The sequence below is a fragment of the Meriones unguiculatus genome, chromosome 11 (genome assembly GCF_030254825.1).
Source record: "Meriones unguiculatus strain TT.TT164.6M chromosome 11, Bangor_MerUng_6.1, whole genome shotgun sequence".
In the NCBI taxonomy this organism is placed as follows: domain Eukaryota; kingdom Metazoa; phylum Chordata; class Mammalia; order Rodentia; family Muridae; genus Meriones; species Meriones unguiculatus.
The window spans coordinates 106,422,897-106,448,476 of record NC_083359.1 but is presented as its reverse complement, the minus strand read 5'-3'; the positions used below and the strand labels follow the sequence as shown (position 1 = coordinate 106,448,476).

At 43.2% G+C, this 25,580-nt stretch overlaps 1 protein-coding gene across 10 annotated transcripts in view; it reads right to left on the bottom strand.

The window, feature by feature from the left end:
- Nucleotides 1-25,580, bottom strand: part of Esrrg (estrogen related receptor gamma) — a 612,722-nt gene that overhangs the window by 540,815 nt on the left and 46,327 nt on the right. The window contains exon 1 of one of the 10 annotated variants that reach the window (XM_060364902.1): nucleotides 17,330-17,563. The exons of 8 other annotated variants lie outside the window; for them this stretch is intronic. The gene's annotated coding sequence lies outside the window, so the exon portion shown is untranslated. Of the gene's footprint in view, nucleotides 1-17,329; nucleotides 17,564-25,580 lie in introns of those variants that run through there. One more of the 10 variants, XM_060364897.1, reaches the window with a different exon arrangement.

Sequence of the window (25,580 nt, the reverse complement as noted above, 5' to 3'; positions counted from 1 at the left end):
ATAAGGAAAATTAATGGTCATATTTTCTAAAGTAAACCCTTCAGGCTAGAAGATGGAGATGCCCTTCAATATATAGGGAAAAAAGAAGATTTTATAACCAACTAAACTATCTTGCAAATACAAAGGGCTCACATAGTAATAAATTTAGGCAAGGGCCTACACCTGGAACTATGGGTCCTTTCTAAGGATCATACTTCAAAAAATCAAAATGATTACAGTAGAACACAACTGGAGGCAGATGTTTAAACATATACTTAAAGGTTCCAGACCAAAACACAGCTAGGAGGTAGCAAATGGGAATGTCAGTATAACTAAACTATCTTAAAAGAAGGGAAGTATTTTTAAAACTTTAAAAAATTTCAACACCTACATTGGGATCAGTATTAATATTCTTCTTCTAAAACTAATATGAAGAAATATGTAAGAAAATGAAAGTAATATTAGAATATCTAACTCTGCTATGCCACGTCCTAGGTAGGCAGGACGGGTAAAACATGAAGAAAATATATATGGCTTAAAAGCAAGTAAATACAACTGAAGCTAAAATTCTCAACTGAGCAATTGAAAAAGCACATAAAGTATGGAATAAGGTAAATTGTATATACAAACTGGATATAGGCATGTTTCTGTTTCTTAGAATCTTGTCATCCACCAAAACGTACCAAACAATGAACAATCCCATCAGCAGACTGAGGTCTCTTGGTACTATTTCTTTCGTGAAAACACAGGGCACCGTGAAAAGCTGGCTTAGTCTAGGTCGAGGACAGAAATTGTGTAGGACAAGCTTGGGACATCATGTATTCCCAGACAGCAGTGAAGCTATCAAAGGCTTTCGAGGTAGTGAGGAAAGACCTCAGGAAGCAACTTGCAGAGGTTCCCTTTGGCCAAGGGGACAACATGGATTTGAGCAATCATTTGGTTTTTCCAGTGAAAACTGTAATTTTGCTAAAAGGACTAAGCACACCTAAGTGTGATCTAGTCTCTAGATCCAGTTGTCAGTTTTCATAAAATGCAGGGAACAGAAGAACCCTTTGAACATAATTGCAAATATGAAACCTGTGCCATTCAGACACAGGCAAGCTCTGCGCATCCCAGCATTGGTTCCTCCACAGACTGTGATGACATGAGTGAGATTAAGAAAGGGCTTACAAATTGAACAGAGAGTTTAAAAATGTATCAGGCGTTTCTTTATTTAGGGCTGAACCTAGATCCTCCTGCCTGCTATACAAATGTTTTTTCTCCTGGGCTCCAGTAACTAAGAGATATTTGGCTTTTGGGCTGTTTTCTAAGGGCAAGACCAAGGCATGGTGTTTGGGACTGTACAGTAGGCAGTGACCACATTGCAAAAGCAGAATATCCACTGCGCTCACACACATACTGACTAAGTGACAGAATCAGCCCACACATCCAGCAACAGATGATGAATTTTTTAAAAAGTACCATGGATATTTACCTAACTATATATAATGGTATATGTGTATGTGTGTGTATGAGCACGTTTGTGTGCGTGCATATATATGAGGATATTGTTTAGCCATAACAAAGAATAAATTTCTGTCATTTGCAAGAAAACGGGGGGAACTGAAGGTCATCATATTAAGCAAAATAAGTTAGACACAGGAAGAAAACTACTCTGTCTTTTCTCTCATATGTAAAATCTAGATTTAAAATATGTCTTTGTAAAGTTATATTTGACATGGAAGACAATATAGAGGCAGTCACTCAGGGGTTGTGTTTTCATCCCCTCCTCTCCTGAGTGCCCCCACATTTACCAGCTGCTCATCTTGTATGGATAAACTGGCAGAGAACTAAAGGGAAAGGATGTAAAGTACAGCCATGCCATGGCACTGTGGTGCTGAAAGATAAAGAGCTACAGGCTAGTAAGCTCACAGCTAAGGCCCCCTGTTGGCTCGAATCTCTTAGAAACCTATTGGCTAGACCATGTTTAACACATTTAGAGTATCCAGAGCTGTTTGTCTTCCCAAGCATTTAAATGCTGCATTTCTTGAGAAACATGCTAAGACCCAAAAGGTGAGGATGAACTTTAAATTACAAAGTCTAAACAACACTGAAGACTAGGCAGGCAGATAGACATAAGAGATAAATGCCTTTGAGTATAGATGCCTCATTTTAGAACAATCAAAACAAATTCATGGGTACCTGCTTATGATCATGGGAAAGAAGTCCCTTAGAAACTATTGCTTTATTCTTATTATTCTATCTCAAAGTACATCAAGCTTTCATAAATGGTCCTTTTTATCCAACGTGCTCAGTATTTTCAGTGACCATAAAGAATACTTTCAAAGCATCCTGTGTATTTGTTCTCCATCACCAAAGGTTTCAAGTTCCCCTATTTCAAATTATCCATTGGGATAATGGGTGGGATTTTCCAGACTTAATAGTGTGTTAAAAAAAAATCCTGTTTAAGACAAAGACAAAAATAAAACTTTCAAATTGCCAGTTCACAGATAGAATAAAATAGCCTGCCAATCACCAAGGAGGAATTCAACCCCAATTTATAAGAACACCATCTCCCAGTTCTCTGAAAAATAAGTGGGGGTCCTAAATCACAAATAAATAACCAAACTGGCACCACTCAGAAAGGAGATAACAAACATACGGGAAGTAAACACGTAAAAAGAGCTGAAGGAATGTAAACCTCACAAGCGTGGTCTCTCCCAAGGCTGCTTCCAGACCAGGGGGATAAAGGGCTCACCCCGCCCTTAAACGCGGAATAAAAAGACAGTTCCACCGGACTGTAGCAAAGGCAACCCCAAATTCACAGAGGTTTTATTAAAAACAGGGAAAGGTCAGTCCTCTTCGCCCCCCAAAGGAATGCCCAGGGCTTGTAGGAATTATTACTCCGAGATAGTTTCTTTATTAAATTCACTGTGCAGAAATAGAAAAGACGAAGCCAGGGGAGAGGCAGAGGCAAAGACATTAGCTTTCGCCAGCTACTGTACACATGGTCACAGACTGAGCCCAAGCATGACCTGGGGAGCAAGCGCCTCCTTGAAGTATTCAACAACCAAAGGGATTTTTTTTAACCTGGAATTTTTAATGATCTAAGAAATATACAAACTGTCTCCAAATAACAGGCATGTCTCTCTTTCTGTGCCCCCTCCATCCCTCATGGCTTGATACCAGGTAAAACATCCTCATCATCTCACTGCCAGCAAGGTCAGAAGTGGCCACCTACCCTTAACCTATGCGTATTTCCACTCAGAACCAAGTATTTATTAATGGACGTGCTGGAAGGACGGTACAGATTGAGGGTGGCCCAGCATGGCTCTGTTTAGTAAACATTTCAACATGGGCAGTCACTGAGAAATCTCAAACTGAAGTGAAGCACCGACTTCAAATGGGTTCTGGAGACACCCCTGGTGTGTGAATTAACTGTATTTGTATTAATATTTAGAATGTCATGCAAGGTGCTGCAGCTGCTTTTACGTGACACTCTGGCTGTTCTCCATAGCATTTTTATCACGAAAATGACCATGTTTTAAAGGCTATGGCATACTCACTGTGTGAGAGATTTTACAAGAATGAGAAAGATGAAAAGACGAAAATTCCTCCCCCAAACCCCAGGCTCTGCCTATTAAACAGCCAAGATTTCCAACTGCGGGCCACATTTTGGTGTCAAAGAACAGGGCACTGTATTCGCTTTCTGTGTAGCGAGGGGCTTGGGTAATTCTGCCTCTTTACACTTCATCTTGTCCTGCTGAGAGACAAGCCTGGGCTCGGAGCGTGGCTCGATGGGAACAGTGCATGCCTGGAAAGCATAAGCCCCTGAGTTTGATCCCCTAGAACCCAAGTTAGAAGAAGCTAGGCAGAGCACTCTTATGATCCTAGTGCTGGAAAGGCAGAGATGGGATGGCCCCTTGGCACTCACAGGCCACAAAACCTAGCAAGTTCCAGGCCAGTGAGAGACTCTTGTCTCAAAAGCCAAGATGCATGGCACCTGGGGAAGTATATCTGAGGTTGTTAACACCTGTACAAAGACAAACACACACATGTACATAGGTACACACATGCTTACATGTGTATATATACACACATCTACACAGATACACATACACACACAGACATAGGAAATCAGCAGAACCAGACGCTTCAAATTCATGCCCATAAGACATCACAAAAGACACACACACACACACACACACACACACACACACACACACACAATACTCCCTACAAGAGGCCAATAATATAGTAAAGCAACTCTTAGTGGCTTCAGTTCTCAAGGGCTGAAGCCAAAGGCCAGAAGTGGAAGTCCTTCTCTCTGTAAAGCCTTTGTAGCCAGTGCTGCAAACAGGAACAAGGCTGGTTTGGATCAGCAAAAACTGGGTGAAGACAAATCCCTCCCTTCAGTGTATAGCTTCAAGTGTTTCTTAACATCAAACACTTTTATGGCTTAGAAATGAAAACATCACCTGGTTTGGGTTGTATTTCTTTCCCTTGCAGGTTTCTGGTAGAGATGCCAATAAATCTAATGCAGCCAGAAAGAAAAGGAAGAACAATAAAAATAAGGATAAAGTTCACTCCACTTCATCAACCTGTAATCAAAAGGCAGCAGAGGTGGGCAGCGGTGACCACCTATATCTCCCTCTGCTGAGATCCATCTGTGGGATCAGTCCTGGGAGAAAGAGTATCTGGTCTGGGGCTTTGGGGTTTTTGGATACTGTTACCCCCTCCTCTCGTCTTCCCTCTTTAATGGGTTCTAGAAAAAGCATAGGAGGTTGCTGTTTCAGCAGACAGGGAAAGAGTGTGGATATGCTGTACAGGGTTATTTTTATATCTAATCCAAGAGAGGACTATGCAACCCAGATGACTCTGAAAAGCATTTTAGGAAGTTGGCAAGGGAGCAAGCCACCTTCTGCTATCTCCTGCTGTGAAGTAACCGTATCCACGGGATAGATATGCTCTTCAAAGATATCAATAGCCCAGATAATTAAGTTAGTGCAGCAAACTAGCTACGTGCTTTGAAGTGTGCCTACAGTTGGTGTACTAGCCTTTCCCTCGCCTGGTAGGCTAAGCCTACAATCTCCTCACACATGTTAACAATCCTGTGACCTTTAGCCCATCCTCATTATCACATCATTTAGGCTGCCCAACCACGTGGGGCCCACCATAAAAAGCAGAAACGGGGAGAGCAAGTTAACAGGCTCAGATTCTGACTCCATGGGAGCCCGAAGAACCTTCCAGAAGGGGAACTAAGAGTCCCTAGACCCTCCTCTGTGGCTGTAGAAAAGGAGCACCTCAGGGTGCAAAAAGGGATCCTCAAACTCCGCAGACCACTGGCGCTCTTTCCAGAGTGACTAGCCTTGACCTAGCCTTTGCTTTTTCTGCATTTTGCACTTGTGTGTGTTGTGTATGCACACGTGTGCAGGGGTACAAGTGCTCGTGAGCAGGCATGTGGAGGCCAGAGGTCAGGACTGGGCATATTCCTCCACCTCTCTAAGTGGGGCGTCTTCCGCTGACCCTTGAGCATGCCCTTTGGGCTGGAACGCATGACCAGCAATCCACCGGAACCCACTTGTGCCAGCCTGTCCCCAGCACTGAGGCCGAAGACGTGCACTTCCGTACCTGGCTCTCCATGTGCTGGAGATCCAAACTCGGGTCTTTACACTTGTGCAGTGAGCACCTTACCTGCTGAGCCACCTCCATCGGCATGGCGTTCTAACGCGTGCCAAAGAAGTCCCAGGTTGTAGTCCCCAGACATGTCTTATAGAAGGAGAATGTGCAAGTCAAGTTTCTCAGAATGCAACCCCAGAAGCGACCACCGTAACTTCTTTCTTCGTGTGCTTTACATCATGCAATCTTCAAAGCCTAAGTTACAGCTAGCCACAGGAACTGAAGCTGAGCAATGTCAAGCTACTTCATCCAAGGTGGTCAGCCTTTTCACACGGAGGACCTTCCAAAGATCAACACATGATGGCCATCCATTTAACCTCTGGCCAAAATCTCAGGCCTACCCCGTCTATGTCAGCCTCAGCATAAATACTCCAGGAAGCATCGTGACATCAATCCCACTCTCTTGTGTGCTCTGTTTGTCTGTGTGTCTGTCTCTGTCTGCCTCTTTCTAGTGTGTGTGTTCACGTGTGCACATGTCTATGTTAGTCAGCAGTCATCCTTGGGCGTCATTTCTTAGGAATCATCCACTTGGTTTTTGGAAGATGACCTGTCTTAACCTGGTGCTCACCTGGTCGGCTAGGAGAGCTTGCTGCTGCCCAGGGATCCTCCAGGCTTCATCTCCCCAGGGCGGAGACTGCAAGTGCAGGCTACCACACTAGACTGTCCAATGTAGGTCCAGGTGAGCTAACTCAGGTCCTCATGTTCACACGACTATACCTTACCAACTGAGCTCTCTCTCCGGCCCTTCATCCTGCCATGAAAACGAGTATGGGATGCCATTTTCCTATCTCAGGTGCTGGGTCTGGGGACTCACCGTTCTTCAAGCAGAAGTCCTTTTATACTGAGGAAAAGGCAGAGGGGTCTAAGCAGCCACTACAGAGATAAATTGTCCAGGGTATGCATTGTGCCCAATACATTCCACTGCTCAGAACGTTGATGTATTTCTAGTGATTTATGATATTGTCCTTTCCAGGTTTTGATGGCAACTTAGCCATACAAAAAGACCAAATTGACATAGGTAAAATACCTAGCCATGAAAAAACTAATTCACTATACTTCTAAACTCGTGGTGAAGGCAGCAGATCCCAGCTCCTAGAAGCTTCCAGACAAAAATCTCCACTGGGAATACGACTTCCCTTGTGGCATTTCCAGGAGGAAAGCTCATTGTTAAATGTATACTTGAAGAAAAGCCCAAGAGGCTTGCTTAGAGAAATTTTATTTTTATTTCAAACTTAAGTGAGCTTGAACTCAGTATTACTATGGTGGTATCTTAAGAGGGAACCACCAAACCCCTCTACAAGCACAGCCAGCTTGAAGAGGACAGTCACAGGTGGGAAGGGCTACCTCATCTCTACAAGGCTGGGCTGAAAGGATACTCACTCTGTGTCATTTACATACAGTCTGAAAACTAGTTCAGCCGACGATCACCATGGGAGAAGAAAAGACAGGCAGGCATGGGGTCCTCGCCGAGCTGGACCACACAGTGTTGCATAAGCTTTCTCCCTCCTCTCTAGAAGCAAACATAAGCCTGCACTATGATAGGATCCCTTCTGTCCCAGAGAAGCACTCTGTAATAATAGCCCCATAGAATAAAAGCTTGAACAACCAGGACAGCTAAGAAAACAAACCTTCCCTATTTCCAGATACTCTGCCATCACTACCCCATTCCTTATGCCTCCTGCCAGGAGCTTATTATCGTCGTGCAGGCTACAGGATTGGAGGTACAGCCACTGTGCCTCCGCTGTGAAGAGGTTCTGAGGCTTAGAGGAACTGACATAAACACAAAGACTTCGAACACTGTCTGCCACGTTCAGGAAGTTCTCGGAATCTGAAGACTTTTAAACTGACTGCTGCAGTAGGCGGCTCTGTTAGCCGTGAGACACATACTGTGTTTTCAACATTTGTAGAGTATGTGGCTTGTTTGGAGTATGTAGAAGTTTCCATGTCTCTTCTACGGTCTACGGGGAGAAGTCATAATAATGAAGCCAACCATCTTACAAACTTAAATTTATTCTAGTTGCCTACTTCCTCTTGGCTTTTTTTTTTTCTTTTTTAATTCTGCATGGGCCGAAAGCAGAGCCTCTTGGTCCTGATAGTAGCAATACTTGAGGACTGATAACCCATCGGTGCCTGTTTTTGGGGGTGCTGCCTAGTCACTACGTGATGTCTTAAGCATCCCCGAGACTCCACTCACTGGTTAACAGCAAAACTTTCTGTCCAAACATAATCCAAATTGTCAGGATACTGTCAAATGTCTCTTGCAGGGAAATTATCTTGGGCTCAGAACTACTGGTCAGAATTCATTTTGGAGCAAGCACACAAGGGCTGTAAATCATGCCTGAGGCATGAGGTGTTTGCCCTGCAACATATCTGACTTACACCACAAATAGCATTTTACTAGCAGTAAGTGGAACCCGCAGCCTGGCAGGGTCAATGAGATGTTTAGCTCTAACAAGCTATGGTGAGCGAAATAGTCCACACTTCTCCATATATGCAAACTCAACATTTAATTTTCTGCAAGATTACCCACAATAATTACAAAGTTTCCATAGTACAGCCTCAAAAGCTTGGAACTCTGAGATAAATAAGAATTGATCTTCTATCTGTTACCTTTGCTGTATACTGTGCCCGTGCAACAAACCAAACAGGTGTACACAGTGTTCTCCTCTAATTGGTAGGAGGAGCAAAGTGAATCTTTTTTAAAATTAGATTACTTGGCAACGTGCTGACGAGAACTACCCAGCAAATGCCTAGCATGGAAGCAATCCGAAGGTGACCAGACACTTCCCTTGCCCCTAAGCATGCATCCACTAAATACATTTTCCTTGTATAGCCTAAGTCATCGTTCGATATCCTAAAGGCAATACAGTATTTTGTGATAGCCGATACTGGTTAATGATGGCTCAGAGGTACCAAGTTGACATTCACAGGACACCGGCTTGTTCCATCTGCCAGTGACATACAGCTCTTTTGAAGCATTCTGATGGCTGCAGTGGACTTTCAACCGGGAATCCGTAGTCAAATGCTGACTACAGTAGATCAACTCGAAGATTTCAGAGCTATTATCAAAAGACTCAGTTTCTTTGTCATGGTCTTAGCATAATGCTAGGCCAAGAAATCCACCCTAAAGTATAAACAGATGTATTGGGATTTATTTACTTGATAGTCATCAAAGCTTACAGGAGAGAAAGCACACACTCATTTCACCTTCCCATAGCCATGTAACTAATAAAGCTATATTCCAAAGCAAAACAAATAATAAACAGGTACCCGTATTCCAACTGAGTATAGAGCCAGTGGATTTTCTTTTAATTAAAGGTACCAGTTTAAGGAATATTGCATCATCTAACACTTTCTTGGTTCTCTTTAAGATGACATCACTGACAGGGACACTCTATCGCATGGGAAAGCAGGTGGGCCTGGAACTAAACAAGACTTGAGCTGATAAACACAAACACATTTCTCTTCCTTCGAGTGGCCTGAGTCCATGTGAGAATAGATTATGTCTCTGTTCTGCGTGACCTCATAAATAGAAGGGTACTGGGAACTGACAGAAGAGGAGACAGGCATCTTGGGAAATCCTTCACAGGGCAATGACTCCTCCCTGCCCCATTCCCCGCCCTCCTATCCTCCCACCCCATTCTGACTTTCCATTCTTTCTAAGGTTTATTTTTATTGTTTTGTGGATATGTGTGTGGGAGGGGGTTTATGTGCGTGAGCACAGGTACCTGAGGAGGTCAGGGGGAGGCGTCAATTTCCCTGGAACTGAAGTCACAGGCCAGTGTAAACCTCTGATGTGGACACAGGAGACAGAACCTCAGTCCAAGCAGCAAAATCTCTAAGCCACTGATCCATCTCTCCAGCCTCTGATGTTGCTTTCCCATGGAGGATCAGTGTGACTTGGTGCTTTCTTGCAGCCTTGGCTACTGTATTCAACATGCAATGACCCCGCAAACATTTTCTTCCTACATTTCTCTGGGGCCTGTCTCCCTTCTCAGTCCTCTTAGAGCTCAGTCACTAGTCCCACCTTTTATCAGACTTCTTCCAGGTTGAAGATTCTGTAAAATAGGATCAACCCAGATCTAGATAGTAAGAGAGCCAGTTGCTAGTATTGTTGTTTTTTAACAAACTTATTTTGAACAAGCCATCATGTAAAGCTAACTCAGCTGTAAAAGGAAAATGATAATTTGCGGCTTCAAAACATTCACAACATAAGAACCATGCATTATTGGAAGAAATATTTATATTTAGAGAAACAGAGAGTCATTTTGTTGTTTTGCTTATTGTTGTACTTGAAGCCATACAAAGGCAACTATTGAAGCAGCAAGCATGCACTCTGACTGTTGTTCAAGGGGTGTCAAACGGTTCTGTGACCTTGGAAAGGGAAAGGCAAAGTCATGGCTTCCTCCTTTGTTCAATCCCTGCTCCTCACCTCTAGCCCGTAAAACACTGAAGACTGGGCCTGAGATTTTCCCAGAGAAGGACTGTGAGCCCCTGACCATAGCCTCAATTCTATAACATCCAAACTGTCTTAAGTAGTCTGACCTTGACAGTGACCTTGGGAATTAGGAGGATTTTGCATTCCCCTTTTTCCAGTCTACCTTGGATCGTATTTCATTTCTGACACAAAAGTTTGGCATACTATTGCTTTTGGCCTCCTGCACTTCACCAACCTCCATCTTCAAAATGAGCATGCAGAGCAGGAAGTACCACTTGCAAGTAAACCCCATCTGCTCCACAGACAGAGTGCCAGTGCCACATCACAAGAGCCACGGGTGGCCATCTGGGGAGAATGCCATAGCACCCAGTGGGCCCCAGGAGGCTACGGCACAAGATGGCGCAGTACTCTCTCCAGCACCCAGCCTTTGTTCTACAAAACAATGGGAGCCAGAGCCCTCCATTGCTCCTCAGAGACGTGGCGATGGCCTTGCCAGCTCGAAGGTTGCCACAAGCCTGTAGGCAAGGGCTACATTCTACCTCAGCAAAAGCCTTACTGCACACCTAGGAATGTGTAACTCTCCTCTATCTCTGTCCTACAGTCCGTACAAGCCAATGACATCACAATCACAACACTTGGATGAGACAAGAGGCTTTCTCTGGTGTCAGAATGTTGAGGACAGCTTCCCTGCCTACATAGGAAGTCATGTGGCTCAGTTTCCTAATGTAGGATGTTGGGAAGAAAACGTGGCTTCTTTAGCTCAGAAAAAAAAAAAAAATCTTTTTTTTATATTTTCTGTATTTAATGTGTATTGGTGTTTTACCTGCGTGTATGTCTATATGAGGATGTAGGATTCCCTCAAACTGGAGTTGTAAACTGCCATATGGGTGCTGGGAATTGAACTCAGGGCCACTGGCAGAGCCGCCACTGCTCTTAACCAACAAGCCATCTTTCCAGGTCCTCTCAGAAAACCTTTCGAGAATAGTTTAGGGAGAGGGCTCCTTTAATCGAAAAGGATCAGACCGCACTGAATGCATGGTGTTCTCTGTGAATACTAACCTGATCTGTGCCTAAGCTGTGAGAATAACAGGATTTTAGTCTCTCCTCCCCACCCCAACCAGTCTTAGCATGTTAAGGTGTGTGAAGCTGGTTATTTACCTCATGCTGGTGTAACTGGATTTCTTCCCCTTTTATGTATATTTTTTCTTTTGCGTGAAACTCTTATAGCATACTATAGATTGTTCCAGATCCAAAGGTTACACTGTCATGATGCAAGTCTCAAAGCTACTATTTTGCTCTGCTTCTGACTAAATAATACTTAAAAAAATGAGTTACAGTGAGATGACCCTAGATTTAAGTATAAAACGAGCCTCTCTGTCTCTCTCTTCCCTCCATCTTCCTCTTATTTCTCATCTTTTATTCCAGGCAATCTATTTTTCTACTTTTTCTGAAGGAAAGAAAAGTCCTACAAACTGTCCCCAGCTGAGTGGGGCAAAATGCATACACACATGAGGAAGACAATAAACCCAAGCTCAGCCCTGTCTTCATTAGCTGTGGATGTGGCAAATGCCAACACCTCTCGGAGGCTTCCTGTTCTCATTTATAAGATAGAGATGAAAATATCTATCACATAAGAATAATGAGACAGTTGGATCAGTTAGATACTACATGTGGCATAGTGCGGATTCAAATGGCACAAGAAAGGAGAGCCACTATTATAGTCAAACTAAAAAGCAGTGTCCAGTGTCATATATTTATAACACTGTGGATAATACAAAGAATGAACATTGGGAGAAGACTCACAACATAAAACACTTCTCTACCAAACAGTGTTTAACAAAAATCTAATTGTTACTTATATTGACTGAGCTCTTAATGTGAGTCAGACACTTTTCTTAGACTCTGCACTCATTAACTTTGTCCTCACCACAGTCCTACAAAGGAGCTGGCATTATGATCCCAACCCAGGATAAGAAAAGAAAGAGTGGGTCAGTCGATCAGCTACCTCATCACAGAACATCAACATGGAGTGTAGTCCCACGGATGTGTTGCAAAGGGTCCTCTGAGATCAAGAAGATCATGTAGGATGACACCTTCAACACTAATTGTCAACAGCAAAGTACTGGAGTCTACGGAGCACGTCCCTCCTGTTTAAATAACACTACGTGCTCTTTTTCACCATTATTCTGTTTCCTTCCCTTGTATAAAGAAGAAGCCAGTGCATCCAAGCTAAAGATCCTCTTAGAGCCCTGGTCCTCACCCGTCAACATCAACATGTTTGTCTTCATCTGCATGGATGGCACTGTGCCAAGCCAACAGCAACTTTCACGTACATTTCCTATATGTGCTACAATACAATGAAATGTTAAAAACTGCTGGCACACCCCCATTCTAGATGCACACTTAAAATCTTTTGCTTCTATTTCTACCACACACAACTCTACCATCCATTTCAAAAGGGTAAAGATTGACAATTAAAATTTGCTGCTACCTTTCATGCCAGGTAAAGGACTCGCATTTAACATAGGTAATCCTGTTTAATACTCACAGCAGACTTACTATGTGGACATTACACATACTCCTATCTCAGTTTCTCAGCAAAGAAGAACACAGCCCTGACTGGTTAACTGTCTTCCTCAAGGTCACAAGGGTGTTTAGAGCACAGCTTTACAATTTAACCTACACTCCCATAATTCTTTCCTCTAGTCACTTTGAGATGGCTCACCATTTTCTAGACTGGGTGCTTTTTGATCCCACACATAAACTCTCTCTCTCTCTCTCTGTACTCTATTACACTACAAGGCAGGACTCTCACAAATGTGCCAACAGGAACAAGACCTCTGAACTTCTTTCCTGACTTCACACTCACAAGTTTCATGACCTTGAACAACCTGTGTATTGAAGCAAATGAAGCACTTTCAGCTCCTGCCTTGTATGCTTTGTGATTTTTGAAAAAAATACAATAACTCAATGGAATGCTATCGTCCTCTATTCTAACCAGAAAAGATCCTAGAAAGGGTTTGCTGAACTGGTTTCACTTGGTGGCAGGACTGAGGCAAGGGTAGGTAAGGAAAAGGCTGGCAGGGAAGTGTGAGAAAGACGGCCACCTCGCAGCTGTCCCCGCCTGAACAGTGTCATGGGTAAACAAGAGCTCTTCTCTAGAGATCTCTGCTGGCAATCTGTTTTCATTCCTTTCTTGGGGTAAAAAGAAAGAGAGAGAGAGAGATTCGTATTTTCATGGAGAATGTATTGCTTTCTACATGAAACTGCCAAAAACCCAACTGTAGACAAAATCCATCTGACAAAATCCCTTAACTGCTTTGATTCAGTTCTTAAAGGAGATTAGTCGTTGGAAGGTCACAGGGAAGCCATCCCACTGCACACAGCAGTGTGGGGTTTCAAAGCCTTCACTACTGAGGGGATCTCCATGCCTGATGGCCCCTCTCTCCATGGTGTTTAATCAATGAATCAACAAATAGTTCCTGAGCAAGGCTTCCCTGGGGTCTGCAGGTCACTTCAGATGTGGCTCTCCGGTTCAATAGTGGGAGAAAGAAAAACAGATTTTTCTGACTCCACTAAAAGTTTCCATTTATAAAACCAGAGCTGGCATCAAAAGGCTTCGGGTCTCCTGTCCCTCTTTTCCAAAAGCTCTCTGATTCATACAAAAAAAAAAAAAAAAAAAAAAGAAAAAGAAAAAAAAAAGAAGAAGTGAAATGTAGCAGAGAGAGTACAGAATGAAGAAAAGGGAAAAGGAAGGCAAAGAAATGGAAAGAACAAAACCGGGGAGGGGACTGAAGAAATATGACCTTTATGCCACAAGGACAAAGGTCAAAAGAGAGATAAACAGCATTTCAAGAACTATCTCCTTGACAGCGTAAGCCCTGTGTCAACAGACATGCTGCTACTGGTTTTTCATATAAATGACAACCTTGGTGGTCAACTAAAGAGCACTAGGGTTTAAACTCTTATGATTAGGGTAATAATCTCTTTCTAAATTTTGTTTTATTTATTATTACTATATGTGTGTGCTCAACTCTAGCAATAGTGTCACACATGAAATTAAATGTCTTAGTTCTGCATGTTCTTTTGCCCTCGACTTTAGCAATGGGATTCTCTATAGGGTCTCAACACCCACAGTATCAGAAGTCCTAATCTGCAAGAAGAAACTTTTAAAAACTTAATTGACCTTTTAAAATAATTTTGCATGAAAATGAAAAACATGGACAATATCATCTCAGCTTTGAATAAAATGTGTAAAATACTCCACAGTGCAGTATACACAGTTGCTTGACTGCAGGATCAGGTTGAGATGTACTGTCCTTCCCTGTCCAGCACACAGCAGGACTCTACTTAACTATGCATTTTTTTTCAATCAAAATAAACAATGAAACCAGCAATAGTTTATTGAGCACATACTGCACCAGATAGGGTGCTGAACGTTTTCTATGCATTATCTCCCTTCGCTCTCTCAGTCATCACTGGCGTGCATGAATGCCCTCCATCTATTAATGAGGATACAAAGGTCAGAGAGATGAAGCCGGCTTACACGAAATCCTAAGATTGTTCAGCCAAAAGCAGAGACTCCACACACTTCTCCACACACTGTGCCTCCTTCTACGTGACACTTTCGGTTGTGTCCTTCAGCTTAGGGAGCCAAGGAGAGGAAACATTAGGAACTGTACTTTTACCACACTTGCCCCAAACCTGTCCCTGACATGATACTCTCATCGTGGGCTTGAAATTCCCCTCCCCCAACATCCATGAATTACCTGAGTTCCATCACCTTTTGAGAGGCACAGCTGGTATTGCAGTACCGAGCGAACCTTCGCATCCTCCGCCAGGACATTTGGAAGAACTTACCAGCTTAAGTGTCCCTTAGACACCCCAGCATCTTTAAACCACGAATTCTAAGAGCAACCACCACTCATAATACAAGCACAACGTTAACACGCAGCTCTTCCGGTCTGGACAGTTTGCTAGATAAAATCTTGAGAGCAGATGGAGGGGCCAGTACCTTTAGCTATCCCTGCACTCCCAGATCACAGCTTCCATGGCTTGATTGGTTCTACCTCAGTGATACTAAGAGGAAAAGATACACCTGAAGTCTATACAGCTCGGCATGACCTCAAAGGGTGTTCAATTATCTAGCTAGTCAAAAGAATCTATATATCAAAAGGAAGCAAAATGCAAACACATCATTATCTTTCATCTCCATATTATGTGATCATTTATACAACCAACCGAGGAGGGAACAGAAGCACGGCCCAAAACACCCATTCTGCTCTCTTTCACTTTAAGACAAACATGTCTATGAGTCCTTGGCGAAAAGTGTGCGGGAATGGGCCACGGACCATTCCCGCACAGTGTGTGTGACAAGGTCCACCTCCAAATCTGAGCAAGGGCATAGCTGACCTCTGAGAATCCTACAGCCCCTCAAAGCGGTCAACCAGATTTCTCGGCTTGGCTCTGCTTACAAGCACAGCTGCACACAATTCACCAAACTAACCAGGAGTTAGTACCTAACATGGGTACAGTTTGTTCATTTGTTGTTGTTAAGTTGAAAGTAAATTTATAAAGACCGTCATTTCCACATACATTCACCATCCCTTCCAGAGAAATGCACATGTCATTATGAGACCTGGCCCTCTGAGGATCCAGAAAAGGTCTGGATGCATTAAAAGAACAAACACACAAAACAAACCCCCTGAGGCTTTAGACCCAGCACTGCTCCTCCCACAAGCCTCCATGTGCTCATCACTGTACTGCCAAAGTTTATTTGAAAGCAAATAACATTTTTCAAAAAAGACCAAGGTTACAGATTAATCCGGAGAACCAGGAAGAAGCAACAAGACAGATATGCCACTTAAAAGGAAAAGAATGGAGCGACCTGTGATCCTGTTCCATCTAGTCTCCAGGACTCGCAGTGGCCAGTGAGCACGACCTTCCATAAAAGCCCCACGTACTCGGCCCTCTTTCTGTTTCTCTTGCTTCTAAAACGAACGTACTTACCACTGAAAATCCACAAGTCCTCACAATTTGCCCACAGCACACGGGCCACCTCTGTCTGTGGAAGCCCAGAGTGGGGCCTGCCAAGTTCAAGGTGATACCTACTCTAGTGGGTTAGAACTAGGCAAGGGGGGAGGGGGGAGAGAAAAAACAGACTTTCCCTTTAAAATTGAACAGAAGCGGATCCCAAATCACATGACCTTTTACCGTAATTTCTATTAAAATCATTTCATGTCTGGTTGCCCCTGCTCTCCCGGCTCATTTGTATTGTTTACAACAAGCCACTGCACAGCCAGTTAGTGGTGGCCGACTCCATGGTTACCCGTTTTTACATTCACTAGTTAAATGGAATGCATCTGGGCTGCGGGTTCCAGGGAGCAGGCTCTTAAGTAACCACAATCCAGCTATCAATCAGGCTAATCTGAGAGAAATTAATCTTGTAAACGTAAGTATTGTTGCAGATTAAAAATTGATAGAAAGGGGGCACCAGCTTTTCTGGGCTGGAGTTCCAAAAGTGGGCAGGCTGAGAGACAACCCAGAGCCTAAGCCTGTGGTCCCTCCTCTGACAGCAGGTCAGGTTGGGACCTAAAAGGCTTTTTCCCAGGTAAAACGACCACCCTGAACAAACAAAGCCACCAACTTCTCCCCCAGAGCCTGCACATTTCTTTCACCTGGTAGCCCTCGGAATCAAAACACAGCATTAAGCAGACTGCAATCCCAGCAAAGTAAACAGATACATACAGGACCGTCAAACACCAGACAAACACTGAGTAGGATTCAATTAAAAACAAACCTCAGAGGAATATACTATGAGTAAATCATAACTGCAAACTAGTAGTTTATGAGAGCAAGCACACTACAAGCTCATTCCCTTGTCCATGAATTTATGTGGTTAATTCTTTAAAAGCATTCCCCCAAAGCCAACTTGTTTCTCAGGATGGACAAGACCAATAATTATCGGCCCTAATAAAAATTGAGGAGTTGTATAGTTTAACGCCCACAATAACTGGCCCACGAGCAGCATCTATGTGCTAAATGAGAAGGGCAAATAGCTAAAGCAAAGGTATTACAACCCCCGTCTGCTGCAAAGTCACAGTATCAGAGGCCACAATTGATCTGTTTCCTCAGAATGAACTGAAACTGAATGCAACAGAAGGTGGAAACCCCCTGCACTGCTAATCGGACATTGTATAATGGTGGATTGCAGCTCTGCCTTGCCCTAGTGCTGCCTAAATCATACATACTCACACGTTCTGGGCTCTTCCAAGACTTTGGTGCGGTTTCAAGGACAAATGTCTTAAGCAAGCCTCTGTACTGTGCAGCAGGGAGCCTGCTCGGATCTGATGACAGGAGCCTGGTGCTAAATCTGACAACAGAGAGGAAACTTCCTGTGTGGAGAGGGATCTAGGAGAGTGTCGGGTTCAAAAGGCTGCTGGGAAGGTGCTGCTCCGTCTGCTCCCGGGCTGTGTGGACAGGGTAGCAGCTGAGCTGTGTTTGCAGCCCTGCAGAAAGGAACCTTTACTGAAAACCAATGGTATCACATTTCAGCGGAGCCAGTGCCAAGTGCTGGAGAGCAGAGCAACCTTTGACAACTTCACACAATTCACCCCGGCGGACTCCAGCACAGGTCAGGGAAAAGTGTGGAAAGACTCTTCCCACCGCCAGGTCTCATCTCCGTGTCTCAGGACAGCACCCGGCTAGCAAAAGCCTGGCACCCGCCAGCAGTGGCACAGTGCAAGACACTCCCTGCACGGAGCTTAGACATCGCTTCTGTTTCGGCTGCCCTCGCCCACCATGCCCTACAGGCTAGCAGAACTACGATGGCAGTTAGCCCAATTCCCGCTTGTGTGTATGTGTTTGTGCATGCTCCCAGCATGTGTATGCGTTTACATGGGTGTGTGCGTGTACACGTCCGGGTGTGCGTGTACGCACAGAGGTCAGAAATAAATGTCCAGTGTCTTCCTCAATCACTCTACACCGTCTTTTTTGAGACAAGGTTGTCTCTCACTGAGCCTGGAGCTCCATGACTGGCTAGAGCGACCGGCCACACACCCCTCGGAAATTGCCCTTCTTTGCGCCCCTAGCACTGAGGTTGCAGCCATGTGGTTTGTCTCTGGTTTTGTACTAGCATGTTGGGCGTCGGAGCCCAGGTCACCATACTTGCACGGAAGGCACTTTCCTGACTGAGCCACCTCCACAGATCCTTAATCCAGCATTTCACAGTGTGCTTGCCTCTGACTTTTTCTCTCCCCCTTCCTTTGTCTGGGACTCCCAGGATGTTCCTGTGAGGTGAACTGGGGAGAGAGAACCGTGCAGGAGCGAGTCCTTCCATACCAAAATCCAGACTGTGCCAACTGAGAGGAGGGGATTTTACCACTGTGTTGTGGAGACAAGCTGGAGGTGACTGCAGAACACAACTCCAAGCAACCTCACTTCCTGGCAGACAGTGGGGCTCCAAGAACAGGTAAGCTAGAGAATACAGGGCTTGCCCAACAACGAGGGAACCACCTTCTGATCTATCAATCCGAATCCGGGATAGACAAAGCATGGAGACTAATATCCATGAATGAAAGGTGTCCTTAGTTCTTTTATTCCATTCCATTATTCTTTAGGTATGGGTGGGGTGTGTATGTGGAGGTCAGAGGTCAATTCTATCATCCCAGCATGTGTGTTCCAAGGATCAAAATCCGGTCACCAGACTTCTCGGCAGGAGCTTTTACTCACTTTGGCTCTCCATGAGTAAAAGGAAAAGAAGCATAAGGGACAGTGACAGGGACCATCACAGGGGATAGGCAGTGGCCAAGAGCCAACTTAATCCAAGTCACTGAACAATGAAGTACATGCTTCCTTGCCTGTCTCTCCTGCTCTGTGAGTGACTACATGATGGCCTATGGAAAAGCATTTTTTGACATGCCCCATCTTCCTTCAGAGAGTGGAAAGCACAGCTGGCTTCCTCATGGGGCCACAGGCAAGCAGCTCGGGGCACGGTTGCTCTCCTTGTCTGAAGGCTGGCCTGGGGGCTGATGTGCTGCAGTCTAGAAGCGATAGCCACACAAGCCTGTGTGCAAGCCAGCCCACGTCACCAATCAAGTCAGCTATGATACCCAGTTTAACTTCTTTCCTGACTACCGATCCACCCACACAAGATCAACAGTTGCTCACAATATCCATGTTTGTTTGTTTTTTTTTTTTTAAATTGTTTTTCATCTGTGAAAGGAATACAATCTCACCACCATTCAAGATTTTTGTGAAGATTTAAAGGCTAACATATGTTAGGGATGGACTGAAGAGCTTGGCACTCACGCATTCACAAACATTTACTGGGCCTCTGTTCACAGCCAGGCATGGTGCCAGACACTGTGGGCACAAAGTCAATCACAACACGGGACCTTCCCTCAAAGCACGGGTCTCTAAGAGTCAAGTCTGCCTTCCTCTCTCGCTGCCATCTCTGCAGCCCCTATCTCCAAATCCTTGGCCTAGGGGGGCAATTGGATGGTAGAGCACTGGCCTGGCATATGTCATGTTCTGGGTCCATCTCCAGTACAAACAAAACAAAACAAACAAACTAAAGGAAACCCTTCTTCTCACTTGACCCTTCCAACAATTATATGAGTGAAATGAAACTATGGCCAGTTTATAAATGGGAAAACCATATCTTAAATGGGACACAGCTAGTAGATTGAAACCTGGATGTCAACGAGGCTCTCTGGGGAACTCAAGCTTTCCTTGAGGGATCTATATGAACTGGTCATATTTTATACAATTCTTCCGAATACTGTACCTGAGTTTTGTTTGATTGTTTGTTGTTTGTGGTGCTGGGGACAGAACCTAGGACCCATACCCCTGAGCAGGTAACTTCAGTGTTGTTACCTTAACAGTTAAAGCAGAGACTTAAAGCAGACACTCTCTCTTAAAATTATGCTGTCTTACTAACTGAGCTGTCATGATGGTAAAGGTACAGCATACTCAATACATTTTGCCAAATGGAAAATAAATCTGAGCTGAGCTGGCTGTGTTACCTGACCAGCTTCAGAGACAGCTTTCAATATATGGTGGCATACAGGTCATCTGCAGCTCACAAATAATCATGTGACTATCAAAGCTCATGCCACCAAATTCATAATTAAGCTTCCTGACTTTTGTTTTTCTGTTTAGCACACAACTACCAAGGACAGAGGACCTCATAGTTTTGACAAAAATGAACAGCAACTGGCTTTCAAGCACAAAGTTGATCTCATGACATCTTTTGATTTCTAGTTTTACTGAGATTCTCGGTTTAACAGGCCACAGAGCATAGAACTCTGTCCATCATTATCTAAGAATCAGGTAAGGATGCCCCAATTTCAGGCAGGATCCAAACGTATTTCTCTGAATCTGTGTTTATGAATGCATTGTCTGTCCACACAGCCCATTTCTTGAACAATTTTTGACATATTCCTTCACCACAGACTTTAGAATGCAGTTCATCTATAATGGCAAAATTGGCTAGGCTAATATCAGTGAATCATTCATGAAACTATCCCTAAAAGTATGTATACCACACCTCCACTTGGAGTCAACTGATGATCCATCCGTCGCCTCCAATCTTATACCCACAAAGACATTTTTTTCAAATGCAATTTACAGCACTGCTTATAAGTATTTATCACTAAACATCAATTCCTGTATCCTTCACAAAAATGCATAAATTTCAGATTAATATCAACGCTAGAAAATAAGTACATATGACAGGTGATGCTTGAGACAAACAAAACAATTTCTGAATACCTTGGTTTGTTTCTGAAGTCATTTACTTGTTTGTTTGGACAAGAAGTAGCCCTCTGGGAAGGAAAGCAAATAAAGCTGCTGATGGATTGTCTGTATTAGACTCACCTTGCTTATGGAGTGCCTGCTGCCTTCAGCTGCCCACCTCTGTGTTACTTCCTGTTTCCTGCCTCTCTGCCTGCTCCACAGGAAGCCAGAAAAGTACCAACAAAAGAAGTTCTGCAGTCGGATTAACTCTCTTCCAAATCAGATCTGAATGGTCAGGCCTGGTCACACTAGGGTTGGCCTAATTCTCCCTCAACCCTCACAGCCATCTTGAGAAGCAATGCTTTGATTAGTTAAATTTTCCCAAATGATAAAGGTTCGGGGAACTAATAATTTCCTAATATCACACAGAATTGTGAGTGTCCCAGCACAAATTCCAAAATGAGAACTAGAGACCCAATTCCAGGTGTTTTCCAAAGAATTGTATCCTCAAGCGAAGACAGAGAATGGTTCTCCGCATTAATTTCCTTTGTCCTTTGGTAGATTTTGTTTGTTTGTATATTTGCTTGAGGCAACCCTCCTGCTTCAACTTTCCAAGTTCTGAGATTACAGGCATGAGCTACCACACATGGCCCTTCACATCCCACAGCTCAGTTAAAATAGGCCAGGCAAGTTCACACACACACACACACACACACGCACTCAAGCATGCAAATCTTTTCTACCTGCAATTGCCTTGCCCCTTTTCTTTTCTTACATCTTGGCCTATGACTTCACTAAGTAAATTTATCTCTATCCATTTTCCCTTAGTCTTACTTTTAATGAGTTTCAGTAAACAAAACAAACAAATAACATCTCCCACCCCACGCCCCAAAATCAAATGCACCCAAATCTTATCACAGGCCATATACTTAGCAATGTTTCACTATTTCAAAAGAAAACAAAGACCCCTATTTTGCTGTCAGTCTCTAAAATGCCTGGAAGTTTCTCAAAACTTTCAGCCACTCTGTAAGAGTTCCCATCCACCTGTTCAAAGTCTAGATTCTTGTGTCATGTCTTAAAGCTTGATGCATACACACACCCTCGCCCCTGATCTACACATTGAAAAACATTGCTCAGCCATGTGTAATCATGTATAGACAATGAAGAATACGGCCATGTGTATCACATGTATCACAATAAAACAACTATTTTTACATTTGGGGTGTCACTGATAAAACAATATTTTACCCCAGTACATTACACCAGCTAATGCAATCTGGCCTAGGACACTGGCACGTGAAAGAAAAAGTCTATTTAGAACAAACGATGCACTGCATATAACATAAACACTTGCATTTAAACCTGAATGTCTAAATTCCATGGTGATGTCCATTCCAAGCCAATACTCTTGAGCTCTGTTATATACTCTGCACGCTAGCATTTATAGCCATGGAAGTGGTCCTATGTGAAGAAATAATTGCTAGAAAAACAGCACAGAGCATCACGTTTGGTTGATTTGTTATTATTCTTAATCACTTAAAGGAGCCTCAAAGGGAGAGTAAACTGGAGACCGTCTAGTCTACTCCCTTTGGGTGAGCCGCTGAGAGCAGAAGGTCCACCATTGTACTCTGATGAACCGGTACCAGACTCCACAGATGACTGCTTCCCATCACCGCTGCTGACCTGCCACGGCAGCCAGCACCCTGCCCCATCTACATTATCTGTAAAAAGCAAGTTTCTGACTCTGAGAGTGACTGGTCCAAAGGACCATCAGTGATGGCCTAATTCTGCAACCTTCAGAAAACAAACGTCCCTACTAAGCAGAAGATGAGCTGTCCCTCAGTGAGGAGGAGCTCATCTACACGGACAACTTTGGATTTCTCTCCACACGCAGTAACTTGGAAAAATATATAGGCTGTGTTTACAGTGGCAGGAGAGCTGCAGTCTCTAAGAAGGGCTATAACTTGTTAACAGTCTCTCTGATTTATGTTGGAAAACATACAGGGCATGAAATGATTTCTGCAACCTAACATTTTCCTCAAGAACGCTGCTGAGCAGAAGATCTATATTCCCCAGCTGTGGGGGCTGCTTGTTCCTGCTCCCTTTTCAAGAGACATATATGTTAAGCAATTATGCATGCTCTGTCCCCAAAAAGGGTTTTACATTATTAAGGGAAAAGAGAAGTCATAAAAAGAAGAGACTAAAGGAGAAAAGGAGGCAAACAAGAAGAGCAGGAGAGTAAAGAATCTATTTTCATATAACATTTACCTTGTAAAAAGTGATTGCCTTCTTAAGATAGGCAATAAATAGTCTTCCTAAGAGCTATGGGGAATGTATAAACTATCACTCACTAGACAAATGTTAGTTATTTTTCTTGTTAGTATTTATTGGATATAGAAATTTGTTTCACAGTCTACCATTGTGCTAATAAAATAGGTATTTGTGAATATAAATTACTATGGTCATAACATCAGCCTTATTAATTGGATATATCTAAGACTGAGATCAAATTTAAATGGGAAGCATATTTTGAAACACAGCTCACAAAGCCTCTTAAATATCTACAAAAGTAGAAATACAAACATTTTGCTTTGCTTCACATAATGTTGACATTTTGAGTCAGTATTCAAAGCAGTTAAAAATCATTTTTAGAAATGCACGTTTTCTAAGGAAATAAAATAATTTGTAACTTGGAGGCACAAGCCAAGTGAATCATGATTTAGCATCCTTTTCCAGGTTTGATCAAGGTTGTTTACCTGAGTGGACGTGCTGGAAGAGCAGCTCTGAGTCCAATCTCCAGCATCCCAGAAATTCCAAAGACTTCATCCCTGATTTTGTGGTAATTATCATCATTACTTAGTTTAATGAGCAAAAGGTTTTTCATCATAGGAATATGAATAGAAATAAGCCAAAACAATGCATAATTCTATGACCACTCTACAGCCACAGGTGTCACTCAGTGCAAAGCTACAAACACATCTGTGGTATATACAGTATGCATGCCCGAGGGAGGATAAAAAGCAGTGGAGAAGATAAAATGAGGAGGAGGTTCTGCAGTCGGGGTTGAGTGTTGAAGGATAGCTAATCTCCAAGAAAACTGTCTGATGTAAGTGATAAGGACCCAGAGAGCTGAAACCTCATCTCAGCAACTTTTATCAGGAGCAAAAACTCATCCCAAATGTTCATTCAAAGACATTTTAAAGGAGATTTTTCCTGAATCTAAGGGATCAGAGGTCTCAGATGTGTGGGCCAACAATCTATTTCGAAAGTCTGGGAGATCTTTTACAATCATCCCTTCAGAGAAGACCCCTGGGTTTGTCGTCCTTGCTCCCCTGATTGCAAACTCATCCACTAGTGAACTGAGATCAAAGTAAGTAAAGGCAAGCTCACTTTCTGGGGGAACACCCGTGGCCTCGGGAAGCAACTCAGTGGTAGGCTTCTTGCCTGGTATTTAGGATTCCCTGGGTTTCTCCCCCAGTATCACCAAAAAGCAAGCGGGAGAGGTGTGGGTAAAGTTTTCTACACTACCCTACCCCTAACTGCAGTCCAAAGCCTGTGAACACATGGCTAAGCCCTTGGTGAAGGCCCAGTCACTCTGCTGGATGGCAAAGCTAACCTAAAGCCTGAATTGTGAAGCCATGCTACTTCAGAGCTGTAACCAACTAACAACAAAGTCCTAAGAGACATGATTTTTTTTCTTCTTCTTCACAAAAAGCCCCAGTATGTTATTTTTTTACTTTAGGAAGGTAATTTTAAATGAATTTTTAAAAGAATCACAATATTGTGATACTTGGAAATCATTATTTCAAAATGACAGATGCTATTGTTCCTGGAGAAATTTTCAGTTGCCTCTCCCCTACCAGGGCTTCGATTGAAAGATTTGCCAAGTGCCCCCTGGAGAAAACCAAAGATCTGCATTTAAATAGAGATATATAGTCCTTCGAGATGCATGGTACCTGAGAGGCAGCTCCTATCAGTGTTCCTTAGTGAGAATAAGTCAGATTGTATTAGGCACATTTCACTGCTGTCACTATCCTGTTTCACAGCACTCGGACTATTTCCATCACCTCACTTTTCCTCTGTATATTCCTCCTAGTATTTGTCCCGAGAAGTTAAAATTAAACCTTCTTCCAAAGCAAAGTCCTCACACTAACAACAAGCAATTACTACCATGCACATCATCCCTGATGTGTACAAAAAAGACCACAGAAGATAGCTTGGCCAGAAATGCTAAATAATTGAAGAGTATAATGACTTAATAGAGTAGTAAGCTTGGTTTACACTGCAGCCAATTTAAGCCATAAAAATACTGTGTAAAAATTTTATCTTGTGGTTGACCATTACATAGCCAATCTATTATTCAAAAGTACCTATCTCTTCAGTGTTTTTCTTCATCAATGTGGCTTTCCCTCAAAAGCTTTCTATTCCAACAGTTTTCCAACAATTCCCAAACAAATACAAATATCCTGTTCTGTTTCATAAAAATCCTTTCACCAGATAATCTTCTCTTCCATGTCTAACTGAAACTGATTTCACAGCTCAGACTCCAGAAGCACACTTTGACCTCCTGGAATATGAGTGAGTTTGCCATGAACAGGTTGGAGCCCACAAGACATCATAGTAAATAAGTAAGTAAAGAAATAATAAACAAAACTACTTACTCGCCACATCTGTAAACAAAAGGAGAATCTTCTAAATAATTCCCTTTCCCATGACAGGTGAATGCAGGGATTTGTCTGATAGAAAATATCAGGGGACCTCGAAAACG